The sequence below is a fragment of the Cuculus canorus genome, chromosome 1 (genome assembly GCF_017976375.1).
Source record: "Cuculus canorus isolate bCucCan1 chromosome 1, bCucCan1.pri, whole genome shotgun sequence".
Classification (NCBI taxonomy): Eukaryota; Metazoa; Chordata; class Aves; order Cuculiformes; family Cuculidae; genus Cuculus; species Cuculus canorus.
The window spans coordinates 9,927,584-9,942,990 of NC_071401.1; the positions used below are offsets into that span (position 1 = coordinate 9,927,584).

Here is a 15,407-nt window from a genome sequence, read left to right on the forward strand (position 1 = left end):
TCAGACTACTTAAATATCAGCCACATCATCCAGCTTATGATTTATATATGCTTTAACGTTGTTAAGGAAGACAATGTACACTTTCTCAATTTGAACTTCCTGGTGTAGTTAGTGTTTATCATGCAATTCTGAACAAATTCCCCATGGTGTAATTGGGACAGACTGTCACTAAAAGAGGATGCTTCTAGCTGTAGTTTTCCAGTTATGAACTCTGCTACCTACAGTGACACTTTACAAGATATTTCAGGCAGGCTGGCTAGGGACGAGGTGATCTGCAAGAGACTAATTTGTTAGAGAACAGAACTGCAGTTTTTCACATCTTTCCTTATTAGTTCTAAAGTGAACAGAGCAGGAATTGCACATAAACTGAATCAAACAGGATGAGGCCATAGAGACGTAAGGTTCAGGATGGAGTGCTTGGATCCGCTGCTGACTGTTTCATTATTTTCTGTTTAGCAGATGTGGTCCTGGCAGCAGAACTGAGGACTTTGTTTTTTCGATGTGATTTCGGTGATTAGCAGCAGTGAAGTTTCCTCTACCATGTGCTCTGTCTCAGTCCAGCAGCAAGCATTTAATTCCTTTCTGTACAATTGGGGAGCACCAATCATGCTACACCCGCAAATCTGTGTATTTGTATCCCCCCCGGCTCCTCATGAAACTGAACCCACAACTCAGACTTCTGGAATAGCTCTAACCACAGAAATAGTCCAGTAATTAAATTCATCCTCTTGCGTTTTAAGAGAATGAGCCTTGTACTTAAATTTTAAAAGCATTACTCTCTAAAGAAGTGGTTTAATCATATGCATTGTGAATGACTGGGTCAAATCCTGGTGCCTTTGGTGGGATGTAGGGCTTGTCCCTGTCATCACTGTTTGCCTTTGGCTTGCTCTAGGCATCTGCATGCTGCACATACAGATTTTAACTTGCTTCTTGCTGGCACCTGACTCTGTAAGCAGTAGAAATGGTTTCTAGATCCTATTCTGGTAAATGAAAGTGCTGATAGTGGTATATGTTAACTTTAATAAACTTATTTATTAGTCCCTTCTTCTATAGGTTCATGTTCCAGTGTAGATAACATACAGCATACTAGGAAAACTAACGAAAGAAAAAGAGGCCTGGTGTGCTACTTCATCACACTTATAGCCTGGACTTTATCTGCACTAATTATCCTCTGAATTTCAAATGAATTTTTAATTTTCACCAATACTTACACTAAAAGCAAATACTTAAAAAGCAGCAACCATGCTTCGGTCTCCTAACGACCATGATGGAAGGGTGAAGGATGTGTTAACTAAACTAGTAATCTCATTTCAGTGATTGTGTCTGAGACCAACATCTGGTGCTCTGGTACTGACTGAACTCACATAGATTTTCGTATTCCCTGAAGCTTTTTGAATATTAAAAGCTGCTGTTTTGACACATTCTCTTCCTCCTGCAGCTCTGTCCAGTCTTGACATTTGCAAAATGGACCAAGTGCAGTATTCGCATGCCACACTTGCACTGTAATTACTACAGTTACTCTGCATAGCTCTTACTGGCATGTAGATGTTGGCCTTAGCTATCCAAAGCCAGTGGCTTATGCACAGTGATTCAAAACATTCCCTAGTACACATCACCAAAATTTATTGCTGCATACAGGAGGGATGTGCATAGGTCTGAACATGTGTGCGTGTATGTCAATAAATCCCTTCCAAGCCCATGTAGAGATGTAGTGGCTCTGTAGCTGGTGCTATGAAGTAGGAAATACAATTATACCACACTGAGAATGCATAAGGAAAAACATTATTGGTCACAAAATTATCCAGCCTTTTTAAAAATCAAATCTATGTGACTATATTTCTCAAGCTGACCATGCTTGTGTGAGAAAATGCTCCTTTAGTTTGTTTTAACTTTGTCTGCATTATGCAGGTCTCATTTCAGTGTGAGAGAAGATTGAGGAAAAGGGGCTAATTTTCGTTGTAAAGTGTCCGGGAATTTGAGCTCAGGCAAATTTCTGCCAATCCTATGACTGTGCTGAACTTTCACATACACTACATGGCTTTTCCCAGGCAAAGCATCACCACCACAGCTACAATATCTGTTTTTCAAATGTGTCCTTAAATGAAATGTCACCACTTTGATGAACAGCTTCTGTAGCAAAACAGTGTGTGTGTGATCAAATGGCAACACACCACTGTTTACACAAAAATGAGCATAATAAACTACAATGATGCTGACAGCAAAATTCCACTTTTTTAATAAATATATATATCCCACTAGAGTCAATGGCAAAACACATTATCTTTTAAAAAACTTGAATGTATATAGATTCATCATCTTGACAAAGAAGTTAGATTAGAGTTAACAAAGATCATCACTATTTACTGAGCTGTGAATTCCTCTCATAAAACTTCAGTTCCAAACGGAAAACTCATCTGTAGCTCCACAGTGGGCAGGCTGCAAACCACAGACATTTCAGTGGCAAGGCACGCAGACTCTGCCCAGAGCTCTGGGGTATTTTCTCCCTCTGGCTGGAGGAATATTTTGTGTCCACTAAAATAAAACCCCTAAATTCAGCACCTCACCAATATGAGCCCTGACATGACTTACTTCAATTTTCCTAGAAATGTCCCCTGAACATTAACTTTCATAAATGTATTTCAGGAGGCAAGTCCTTGAGGAAGCCTGCACAAACTAGTTTATTTGTATTTGAAGAGTGAAAAGAATTGTTATATTTGTGAATTTCCCCATGCTGCTAGTAAACTAGACAAGCTTAATGGTGCAGTAAAAAACACATTAATCAAAAGTTCAAGTTAGATTTTTATACACTGGTAGCAGAGGTCACAAATAACAAACAAAATCCCAATTGAGATTGAGTGCTTGCAAACCAACTTCTTCCTAGCTGCTCAAAGGCCCTTACTAAGGACAGTAAGACGTATCTCAGAAATCACAGGCAACAGTCATAGTTCAAAGTCTTCTGAATTTTGCTCACAATTCTTAAAAAAAAAATCAGCTTTTGCTGTGCAGTCATATACACATTTGAAATTACTGTGTGGCAAACAAATGCGCTGGGCTTGATCATCTTGTGTACTTAAAAGATTATTTTCTCCCCTCCTTGGTTCACACCTCATCTGGTACAGGCTCTACAAATTGCCCAAATGTTATGAATTGCTATTCCAAAAGATGGGTACCTTATCTGCTACAAAAAAAGCCGTTAGTTTTTTTTCTTAGTCAGCCATGAACATTAAATATCATACAAGAAATCTGCTTATTATGAAAGCTCATGGATTTTATTACCTTGGCAACAAAGTGATCTGTTCACACTGCTTTTTGCTGTCAGTTTTAGACGTTTCTGTGTTACAGAAAAAGCCAAGAAGAGGAGATGAACAGGCAACTGACTCCTTCCTTTATATCTCCATGATGGCAGAATGGACATATTGTGAAAATGAGGTCCCCGGTTGCTCAAAACCAATGGTAGTTAATAAATGAACTTGATTAAAAATAGATTTTCAATTTTGTCACAATCAGTAATAAAATCCCAGTTGGGAATGGAATTTTATTTTCAATGTATCAAGAGAATATTTTGAATCTGGAGAGGAAAAACAATGGGAAAGAAAAAATACTTGAGCAAAATAAAATGTTTAGTTTTCCACATCATCTTTGCATTTTCACTAACAAGTAAGCACTCGACGTTGTCATCAAAGCTTTTTATAAATAATGCAAAAATAAAATTGCTTCATTTGGACTCTCAGGTTTTCTCAGATGATTGTAATGTTTGGTTGATTTTGTCCAAAGGAGAAAAAAAAAATAGTGATACATATATCTAATGTTTCTGTGCTGTTGTATTGGTGTGTGTCACTGACAGGTAAAAAGCCTCCCATCCCAGCACGAGGACAAAGCAGACCCAGCTTCCCACACACCAAAGCCCATATTCCTGCCCTAGACAAAGCCTTCCATCACTCAAGGGAACGCTTCCAGGAAACTTCTCTTACTCAAATGGCAAGGGACTTTGCAGCACAGTCTTTAAGATGTTGAAGTTAGCAGTCTTTACAGAAAAATATTACCAAGGCTTGATCTTTCTCTGGAAAACAACCACACAAATGGCACAGTGGGGATCTGTATCAATCATCACACAGTGGCTTTTGTACCAAACACAACAGGTTAGCAGATGTTTTTGTTGGTTTTCTGTTAACCCTGCAAATTCAGTATGAAATACGAAAAAACAGCAAAACTCTCTCCTGAGTACGATCATGATTAACAAAAGAGTCAAAGGCGAAAACTGCACTGAGTTAAAGCTCAGGAACTTCATTGTGTGCTGCAGTAAAAGTGCTACTTCACTGAAGTGGACACAGTCAATGAAGCTGTGGACATTTTCCTGAGCGGTGCATCAGCCACAAAATAATACTACTCACCAGCGTCACATAGAACTGGTCGCATCTTCATCTAGTTTGCAGGAAAAAATGTATATAAACAGGAAAATGATTTTATGAATGTTTTATGCTGTTGAAAGTGAACATCTGACTGAATGAAACAACTTTTTAAAAATCAGTTTATGTTGTATTTACCAGACATTTGATATTTTTGTGATTTTGAGAGTATGACAGAAAAAAATGACAGAAAAATAGTATTTGTGTTTACAAGACCTAAACCACAAAAGTGAGGAGATAAGGTTAAGGAGTATGTTTTTTCTAATGTTTTAGACTGAAATACAAAATTACTATAATTCCAGAATTACTATTCAATGCCAGAGTATATTTGGTGTAATTATCATTTTGTTCTTAAAGGTCCAGGGCTTCACTTATGATAACTAAATTGCAGTCAAGATTGTTTAAGTGTATGCTTAGTTACAGATTGCATATGAAGTTGTTCAGACGTGCATATGGATTTCCTGAAGACAAAACTGCATTAACTGCTGATTTTCAGCACAGTCAACATGTAAACTTTGTGGGCAGAGTCTGAGTTTTCTCTTCCCCACACCATCAGTATTTATGAGAAAAAAAAAAATCAGTAAATTTCACTAACAGGGATATCTTCTAGTTTTTCTTGCCCTGAATATACAAAGGAATGAGTACAAGTCAACACCTGATATTTAAATGTATACGAGACATTTGTCTCCAGTAGGGCTTCATATGGAGATCTAATCAGTTAGTATTGAGCTGCGTGCTATCAGCTCCCCCTCCTATCTTTATTTTTTTACCACTTCTTTTCCAACAGCTTTTATATTTTCATATTCCATTTTTGACATTATTTTTAGGACTTGTTCTATCTCCAGCTGCTCTTGCTGGTTGGAAGCAGTTACGGGAGCCTATCTTTGCTCACATCTCAGCTTTCTTGCCCAGATGGTAGCTGTAACCTGGCACCCTGCAAGAATTGATTGGTCACTCAGATCAAAACATTAAATATTTAAAGTGGCACCACACCATTCATAAAGTAAAATGTAAAGTGTTTGTTTACCCTCTGCTAATTATTTTAGTCCAAGCAGGCAGACTCAACTGCCTACATTATTAATTAAACCTCTAAAAATGAGCTAAGGACAGGAAATATTCCTCTCTGCTGGTAACTGCTAAGGAGTAAGCCGTAACTCTCATTAGCCATCTAATACATGAAAACTTTATTCCTCAAATTATGCCAATACAAATCATATCAGTCTGTGTTTCCAAATGGTTGGGATGGAACCTAACTAGTCATGAAACCTCAGGTGTTAACCATCTTTAGGAGGTATAACTAGTGTTACAAATTTACTGTCATTTGAGGCTATCTGTGGGCTCAGGTAGCAAAGACTCACATAGAATTTCTGTCAGTGATCTATTTCTTTACAGCTGTATTTATATTTGCTATAGAAACACTATATAAATACTAATCACTGGGCTTCGTGATCACTGTACAGTGATGGAAATCATGACCAAAAAATCACATTCGTTCTGAAAAGAGTGCAAACTCCACTGAGAATTATATGTTTTGATATGAAGCTTGTTGTTTTCTTTGCACAATCTGAAGCAATGTAAGATTCCTGAGCTGGAATTTTCAATGATGACCTGAAACTCTGTTCCATACTGTCAAAAGTTTCACATAGTGGAGTGCTGATTTGCAGTTTAGGACCAGAAACACTCAAAATTCTAATTTTTGTTAGACACAGGGGGACATATCCAAAGGGAATGGAAACGACTAGTTACAGCAAGCAAAGAGGTGAGATAGACGTAAGCGCACATCTGTGAACTGCAACTTTTGAGTGTTGCAGATTATAAAGCCTACCACCCTGCTTTGTGTCTCTGCAGGACTCTGGAGCCTAATTATAGAGTTGTATGAAAAAGTTCTGCTTGTCAGCAGAACCGGCAGGAGGAAAAAAAAATCCCATTTTTGCACATTCACAGAAGAATAAAATATTTAGGCAGAAAAATCATCATTGCTGCAGATGGACACTTAAGAACAAAAATGGGTAATTTTTGTGCAGCTCTGCTTGTCACTGGCATAGCCAGAATATAGTTGGCAGCGGATTTAAAATCTAGCCTCAAATTCCTCAGTCACTGTCAATGGCAAATTATGCTTCATATGGTATTAGGGGTTGAGAGTCACAGGTAAATTCAAAGTGAAGGAGTCATCCTAAAAAGAGCAGGAAGGACTGCATCGAATTTAGTGTAGCTGCACATGTTTATGCCAGCACAGAATTTGGCTCTAGATGGTTTCAAGTCCTTCTGAGTAAGGATTAGCCACAAAAACTTGACTACTACTACAAGAAGGTAAAATGTAAGAGTATGTACCTGTCGTGGCAATGAGGATAGAGAACTAGAGGAAGCAAAAGAGAGATGCACAGACAGTTAATGAAAAGAGCAGTCTGCAGTTGCTAGTGGCCAATGCACTTCAGCTGCCTGCTTTTATTATATTTAAGGACACACACTTCAAATGCATGCTTTGGGTGACAAGAAATATACCTATGAAAAAGCTACTCTATGCCCAGAACATGTCATAAGGATCACTAAGGTATTTTTAGAAGAAATATAATTTGACAGGATGGCAGGCACAATACCTATGATTCCCAATGATGTTCAGATGACAGATTCTACCCAGTATATCAAAACACTCTCAATAACCCAGACCTGTGTTTTGTGTATGGGTTCTATGATCCCCTATATTCCCAGCAGAGGGATTGCCCATTTACAGGTGCAGGTCCGTGACACAGAAAAGGAATAATTTATGTGGACTCTCCTCTTCTACCCTTTATCTAGTACTGGGCAGAGAAGGAGGAATTCATCACTGCATGGTCCCCACTATTTCTGTACTACCCAACCTGTGTTTACAGCCTCTCAATGGAAAGCCTGCCCCTTAAGCTCAAGCTGTAGTGACCTGTGCTTTCAGCTTTGGATAACTGTTTTTCTCTTAAGCTCGTTAAATGCAGTGTGAATTTTACGTGAAAGTGCATTTTTCTTTCTCTCCATTCTTTTCCCTCAGCATCATCTAATTTGATAGTCCTTGGAGTGCTAGTGAGTTTCTTTAATGTAGTTCAGACCACAATCAGACTTCACTGCGTTAACATTTATATTTGCTGCCTTTATACGTGGCAATGCCAGTGATGAAGGGTTGTGTTCTCAATACTTCCCTCATCACCTTCTTCTTCGTCTGACATTAGCAATAAAAATACAAATTACAGAAAAGGCAAATCAAGCATACAAATTAAGAAAACTAATTTCATGCCAGCCAACATGTGGGAAAATCTCAGGTGATGAGGAAATCAAAGGAAAATGGCAATAAAATAGACTGCACGAGAAAAAAAATATATAACTAAAGTACAAAATCCAATTGTATTTTTCAAACACTACTAACTAATAAAATAAAAATAAAACTTAGTAGAAAGCGATAAAAATCTCCTGCGATAGGTCCTTCTGACCATAGCCTGCTAAAGTGTCTATTGAATGTTCTTAAACATGGAAAAGGGATTTCTTTCTATGTCTCTGGGGTGTCTTAAAATCTGTCATACAGTATAAAGTAAAATATCTCTACATCCAGTGTGCTTGATCCTAGAAGTTAGTTTGGTTTAATTTTTATTTGCAAATGAATGGATAGAGTTTTTCTCAGCCACGTCAAAGAGTAAGATTAGGCTAAATAAAAGGTAAACCTTTGTATTTGCTTTGCTCCATCAGGTTATCACAATACTAAAGTTAAACCAGAAATAGTAATAAAAAGTCCAAGATCACTGCCTTGCATATAGCTGTTTACAGTCTGTTTCTTCCGCTGACAAAATATTACAGATCTTATTATACCACCTACAGGTAGTTTTTAGAGAAATACTTGTGATCCCCTAAGCTGCTTACTTATACTCCTGTAGGTTGCAAAAAGCAAGTGGGTCAGTTATGACTTTTGGAGACATTTCTCATAACCCACATTCTTTGGACTTCAAACTAGTTCCCTCAAAACAGCTTACTATCTTCTATGAAGTCTTAGATAACACATGAAACTAGAAGGTGGTTGTTGGAAATAGACAATATTTTTAGTAAATATTAAAACTGTTCAATTGATCATACTATCTTATATGTCAGCTTTTATCTGATACAGAATGTAACATACGAATTCACTTAATCATTTTCTGTTGAAGCAAAATAACAAAAAAACAAAAAAACTATGATGTGTCTCCTTTTTCTCTCATACTTTGTTCATGTTTACAGATCCTGTAATCCTATATAATCCTGAACACATTATTTATAATTTCAACATGTTTTTTTAGCTTTGAAATAAACCCTTAGCAAATTCCTTTACAGTCCTTTATTAATTTCCTTTACAACTAAAGTCATACTGCTTCAAAAGAACTATTCTGCAAAGCCTGACAGAGAAGAAATCTTGACAGGAAGATACTTATGGGTATCTCCAGAAAACTTACAGACATAATAGAAATTTTGAGCCAGTAACTTGTGGTGGTAAGTGACCTTTTAAAGGTATACTCTTTAGTACTCCTACATGCTTAATGCTTCTCAACTTGTTCAACTTTTCTTATTTATTTTCTAGAAAATAGTTTTGCGTTTTGCAGGGCTCGATCAAACAGTCTGTCTTGCTTCTACTTTGCAGAAAATATGCAAGAATTTAATCAAAATTCAGCTGAGTTATGCTACTTTGACGCTGTTTTCTCCTGTTGTTGATTAATATACCCCTTCTGCAAGCATCGTCCTCCTACCTGATGCCTTCAGTAATGTCTCAATTCGTTGCTGATGACATTCAAATTTCCTCCAGAGATGCCTTGTGAAGTCACAAACAGAGGATTTTACCTATCAGTGAATGACTCAGGCGCAAAGTGATTGATAAGACAAATAAATACTTAGGTGTTAGCAATCAGTCAGTTGTGACATGCAAGGGGGAAAACAACACTGCAGACATTTCAACTATAGATCATGTTTTCTAAATTATCTCTTTCTGTGCCAATGGTCCTTTTAATATTATCCTTCCTTGTTATCTTATCTGTTTTACGCATTCATTCATTCATGCCTCTTCTCAAACCCATGTAATGGTCAGCCTTTCTCTGCCCAAAGCTATTTCACCATCCAACCTTCATCCCCGAAGTCTAGACAGAAGAAATGCTACACAACTGGTTTTGAATTAAGAAGCTATGCACACACACATCAAAGAGATGTTGTGGCATCAGAGAAGTCATGGCTTTATTCCCAGATTCCCTGAGCTGAGTTTTATATAAGCAATAATACATGACACTGCATATGTTACAGTGGAGTAAGAACATCTTGAGCATCTTGCATAGCATGAGACCAAGAAATCAAGAGCTTGTTTCACTTCACATGTGCAGAAGTCCAAAATCAAAGAATACAGACATGCCATAGGAGTGAGTAGATTATTTGGTTTAAATCCCGATTTTTGGACTGACATGAACAAATTAAAAGTTTTAATAAGGAGAATTTATCTTCTAATAAAATCTCATGTGGATGTCCATGCACTTGTTTTTAATAAGATTTGATCTGCATGAGATTATGGAAAGCTGAAGAATGAATTAATTTTGAAATAGCCTAAAAAAGTGTGCATTTCAGAAGTATTTGTGGGCTGCTGGCACAGTCTCCAGACAAATTAAAAAACCCCCATCTTACAGCACTTATGGGTGCTCATTACATGTGTCATAGTGCTGCAGATCATATCTTGGGTTTTGTGTTTTTTTTCCTGGTGTGGGAAATGATCTTTAAATCTGTACATGATCACGGTAGCATAACTGTGAGACATATGTCTTCCCTTAGATGTAAGCTTTTCAAAGGTCACAAAGGCAAAAAAGGAAGAGTTCTGGTGTTAAACCATACATGTATTCTTTGATTCAGGGACCACTTTGTGTTTACTGCTCCTAGTACAATGCAATCTTGATTTATGATTATAGTTCCTAGTTATTACAATGATGATAATAATGATAAGGTTTATAATGGAGTCAGATGACCTTGCTAATAAAGCAACACATCTTCTACGGCAATCAAGAGTTCTAATCTAAATGGTTTTTAGTGTGGACTTGTGATGTGAATTAGGCAGCTGGGGCAACTGCATGCTAAAGTGGCATCTGCATTTTTATAAATATACGTAAATAGATGTGCCCACAAGTTATGCCATAATAGAGAAATCTACAATTTATATATGCACTTGTTGAAGTGTACATTAAAGTAACTTAAATAGTAGGTAAAGAACCATATCTGATTTTTTTTAAGCTTTGAAAATATGTAATAATAGGAGTCCCATTGGATATGTACTGAACCTTAAATTTCTAGCTATTAAAAATGGAGCAGTTCTCACCCACAAAGAGGCTGAAACCACACTGTGTGTATGTTTAATGAAAAGTTGTCATCCTTTGCCCCTCTCAGTAACTGTAATGAACTACCTTCAACGTTGGTCTGCTTTTAGTTCCAGTGGCAGAAGGTTCTCTAAACATAACATGGCGTAACACCATTGAAAATAAAACCCTTACAGAGCATACTGAAAAAGGAAACTCCCCAAAGAGGTTTCTGATGGATGGAAAGAGTTTGATGCATTTTTTGTTTCCAGGTATAGGAATAGAGAAGAGTTATCAATGTTTTCCGAGACAGACATGTAAGTGTGGTTCTGAAGGAGATGTAAAGAGGTGAACTACGATGTTTGTAACTACATGACAACATGAATTACTCTCATTCTGACATAACCTCATTGCTCTGTATGATTAGGAGCTAGTCTGAATGGATGACTACACAGAATAAATATGGGCATGTGTGATCAAGAACGTCAGCTCTAAAATGGATGTTAATTGTACTGTTATTATATTCATAACATACAGAATCTGACATCATATTCCTTTGCTATACATCCACTTGCAACACCTAAAACTCGATTTGTGGCCTCTATGAAGTACAGTGAGAAATCATCCTGAGCTCCCTTTTAGAAAGCAGCATATAAGTAAAGATCACATTTTCTTATTATTCATACACTTTGGAATATTTTCATAGATCAGCCAAGAAATTAATTATAAAAACAAGCAGACCAGAAAATGTTCTTGTAGCTTCCATTCCCGCTTGCAAAGACACACAATTATTACTCTAATACATAGCATATAAGTGTGTATAAACACAAGTATACATACATATACACATATTATGAGGCTTCGAAATCTATTAATTTAAGTAAAATCAGACTTATTTATCTCACCAATTTTTAACAATTTCCTAATTTTTGAAAGGCACTGGCCCCTAATATAGCATTATTGATCGGAATTGCTCAGAATATAAAACTTCCTCACTTCCCAGACAGAGTACTTTTCCCTTGTAAAGTGCTAAGAAGTTGATGACATAGGGTGTAACTAACCCTGAAAAAAAACTTCAGAGAAACTATATACAGAAGGAAAAAAATAAATTCTGAGGAACATCTATCAAAAGAATATTAGCAAGAAAATGTCTATATTTGACATTGAGTCTCAATAACTAAGAATGAAATATAAACTGCGGCAGATTTCAGTTCAGGAGATTTTGTTCAAATTATTGAGATGGTTCTGCAACTGAGGGAAAGTGCAACACAGAAGCGGTTAGCAGGAGCATATGGAGGGAGCAGACCAACGGTGGCAAATTATGCAGTGAATTCAGAAGAACTAAAATCTGTGTTGCAAGCTACATGCAGAAAGCCAAAATCATTGAGAAGAACCAAGTATTTTAAATGCCACTGAACCAATCACCTCAGATGGCTCAATGCCAGCCCCCTGGCACGTATATTCTTAACATACAGTTTCCGATGCTTTCAGAAAATACTTGTGTTAATTACCTAAAATAAATATCATTAACCTAGTCAGAAAACTTTCAATGTACTGAGTCCGTTCAGTGGTACAGACTTTTATGCATTGCTAGCAAATCAATTTTTATTTCGTTTTTAACATGCCAGCTTTATAACAAGCAAGAAAGAAAACTGGATCTCAGACTGACACTTAAAGCATCATACTTTTAACCTCCTCCTTTCATCCAGAGATCTTTACCTTTACTGACACCCTCTGGTCCTTATCTCCAAGTTGGGTTTGAATATATTCCAGCATTCCTTCCAAAATTTACTTTCCAAATCAATATTTTGTGGAGTACAGGACTGGACATTTTCTGAAAACACCATAAATCATATCACTGATTCCCCAATAGTTTACCACGTCAGCAGCTTATTCAGGGGACTCGAGCAAATTTGCCAGTCATGACCTTTCTGTATTGCATCTGTGCTGATAGTCCTCTAAGTTATGCATTTCTTAAAGTTGCCCTTTATTATTTCCTAATAGCGGAGCTTTTAATGATACCTTTTATCTTCGCTTCTAGGATATACTTCCTCAAGATCTGTTGTTAAAACTGCTTTCTTCCAAGTTCTCTGCTACAATTTAGCCTGTCAGACTTTTTGTATTTTCTGTTTTCATTCTTACTACATCTCCCCTCATTATAAAATGAAGATTCCTTCCCCTGACATTTTAACCTAGAATTCAGAATACAACTTCATATTGATGGACAGAACTAAAACCTACACTCTTAGTCTCTAGTCCATCCGTAGCTGTCTTCACACTTTTATGTCATGCTCTGCTAGTTCTGACTTTATGCATGGGCATTTGCTGTGTAAGTGTAGGAAAAAGAAGTGCATATTGAATACTCCACTTTTAAAACTATTTCACTGATAACACCACTAAGAATGCTTAAAACATCGTCCTTCTTCCTTTATGTATTTCTTGTCTTCCAAGACTTTGTCTTCTTAACCACATCTCTTAATCATTCACATAGTTAAAAGTATATGGCCACAGAGGGCCACTATACATGAAATATTCCTTAGTTACTACAGTTTATGTCTCAGTTTTCTGTCTACATTTTAGTATATCTCACAGTAGTAAACAAGCATCTTCCCTCCTAACACAACAGATACTGAGAGGAGTTTAGGGGTCTTTTTTGTTTGTTTGGTTAGGTGTTTTATGCTAAACTTTGCAGATAAATGCTATGGTAATTGAAGAAAATTAATGAAAATATATTTTTATAAATTCTAATAGATATTTTTATAGCAGTTTAAAATAATGGCTCAATTATTTTCAATTTTTTTGATACCCATTTTAGTAACATTACTCATGATTAACAGATTTGGTGTTAATATTGATTGTCATAAAGTACTTCTGGAGGAGTTCTACTAAAACTCAGCAATAACTAATTGCAATCCTCCTTAGTTTTTGGCTAACAGCGAGCATGTAATTTATTTGCAGTTTCAAACTTTAGGGTCAGATCCAAAGCTCGCTGAAAACTAGGAGAGTGTCATAACTCCTTAGAAAAATTTGGCTCAGGTCCTTAACTGAAAAACAGTACTGAATGTATGTAATTCAAGGAAAATAGTACTTTTTAAATTAAAGAAATTAACAAACTTTGCAGAATCATTATGTTAAATTCCAGAAATACTGCAACAAATAGAAAACTTTAGTCCTGAGTACTCACATTACACTGTCTTGTGCAACTACTGTTTTATGAAGTTTCTGTGCTCAACAGGAATGAAACTAAACATCTAAAGAAGCACTGATACTGTAATAGATGCTGATTTTTTCTCTGAGATAAAAATCTTGAAAACACAAGAAATAACTCTTAGTTCACCTTCTAGCCAGGTCGTAGACATTCCACCTAGTTTTATCCACTCTCCTCACATCAGAGAGGAAAAATCAGTGCATCTTTATGTAACTCCATCTCCTCTGCCTGTCAGCGAAGGAGAACAGGCACCGTACTTTTCTAATTCAGGACATAATTGTTTATCCCAAATCCAAGAACCATTCTGAACTTCATAACAACACAACTTCTGGTGCATCACTATAAACTCCATACACTAGGTTATTTTCTGATTCACCCTCATGGATTAGCATGGTAGCTCTCCCAAACATAAAAAAAAAAAAAAAATAGCATATTAAAACAGGCATTCTTTCTCTGGAGTATGTATTTGTTCTAAAAGCCTCACATCTGTCTTCATAACTCATTCACTGCAGTAGTTCGCTAACTAGTTAAATGACAGAGAGCATGCAAGCAGTAGATCTCACTAATTTCTGCTTTAACTTTTCTGTTCAGTTATCACATCTTCAACATAAGATTCAAAACAAAAAAAAAAGCAAAGCACACAAACCTGCAGTTGGAGCCCCAAAATGGGATCTCTCACCATTGCCGGCTTCACAGCAGACTGCTCGCAGAGATGCTGCGATGGATATTACAACAAATAATCTGCACACACTCCAAAGTCTAGAACAGGGAAATCACTGCCTGGCTGGGGAGAATAGCAAAGACACTTACCGCTGCTGTGGCACCGTCTCCCTCTCTCGCCCTGACTCTCAATTTCTCTCTCCCATCCTCCTGACAGCCTCAAATATAGCAGTCCCTTATGGTGCTGAGCCTGTGGGGAGCAGAGGATTGCAGAGTTGTTTTTTTTTCCCCCCTTTCTTTAAAAAAAAAAAAAATTCTTTTTGTTTTGTTTTGTTTTGTTTTTATTTTAAACCATCCAGAGGTAGTTAGTTCTGCAGACCCGAGCGCCTCTCTCCTCTCCCAGCCTCGCTCACTGATGCAGAGACCCAGGTAAAAGCATCCTCGCCGGCAGCTCCCCGAGCCCCTCCCCGCCGGGGGGGGACCGAGGCACCTCCTCCGGCTGCTCCCGGAGGCTCTGCCCGCCCCTGCCTGCTCGGATGGGTTCGTATATAAACCAGGGGTGTGTGGGTTTACTTGTGTGCCAGCTCTGCCCTACCCCTAAGCGCGCAAGGACTCCCCCGCTCCTCTCCTCCTCCTGCTGCTCCCCGCCGCCTTCCTCCTTGATTTTCTCCTCCACTCCTCTGCCACGGAGTGTGAGAGCGAAAGGACGACTTGACAAGCGCCCTCCTCTGATCTCTAACCCCGGCTTTCCCCAGAAACCACTCTCTGCACCCATCCTCTTCATCCCACTCCCTTCCCCATCCTTTCATCCCTCTCCTTTCTCCA

The 15,407-nt window shown here is 37.6% G+C and overlaps 1 long non-coding RNA gene across 2 annotated transcripts in view; it reads right to left on the reverse strand.

The window, feature by feature from the left end:
- Positions 1-15,036, reverse strand: part of LOC128850909 (uncharacterized) — a 373,443-nt gene extending 358,407 nt beyond the window's left edge. The window contains exon 1 of one of the 2 annotated variants that reach the window (XR_008448142.1): positions 14,733-15,036. This is a non-coding gene — a long non-coding RNA (uncharacterized LOC128850909). Of the gene's footprint in view, positions 1-14,568; positions 14,623-14,732 lie in introns of those variants that run through there. The other variant, XR_008448144.1, reaches the window with a different exon arrangement.
- Positions 15,037-15,407: the final 371 nt, after the last annotated feature.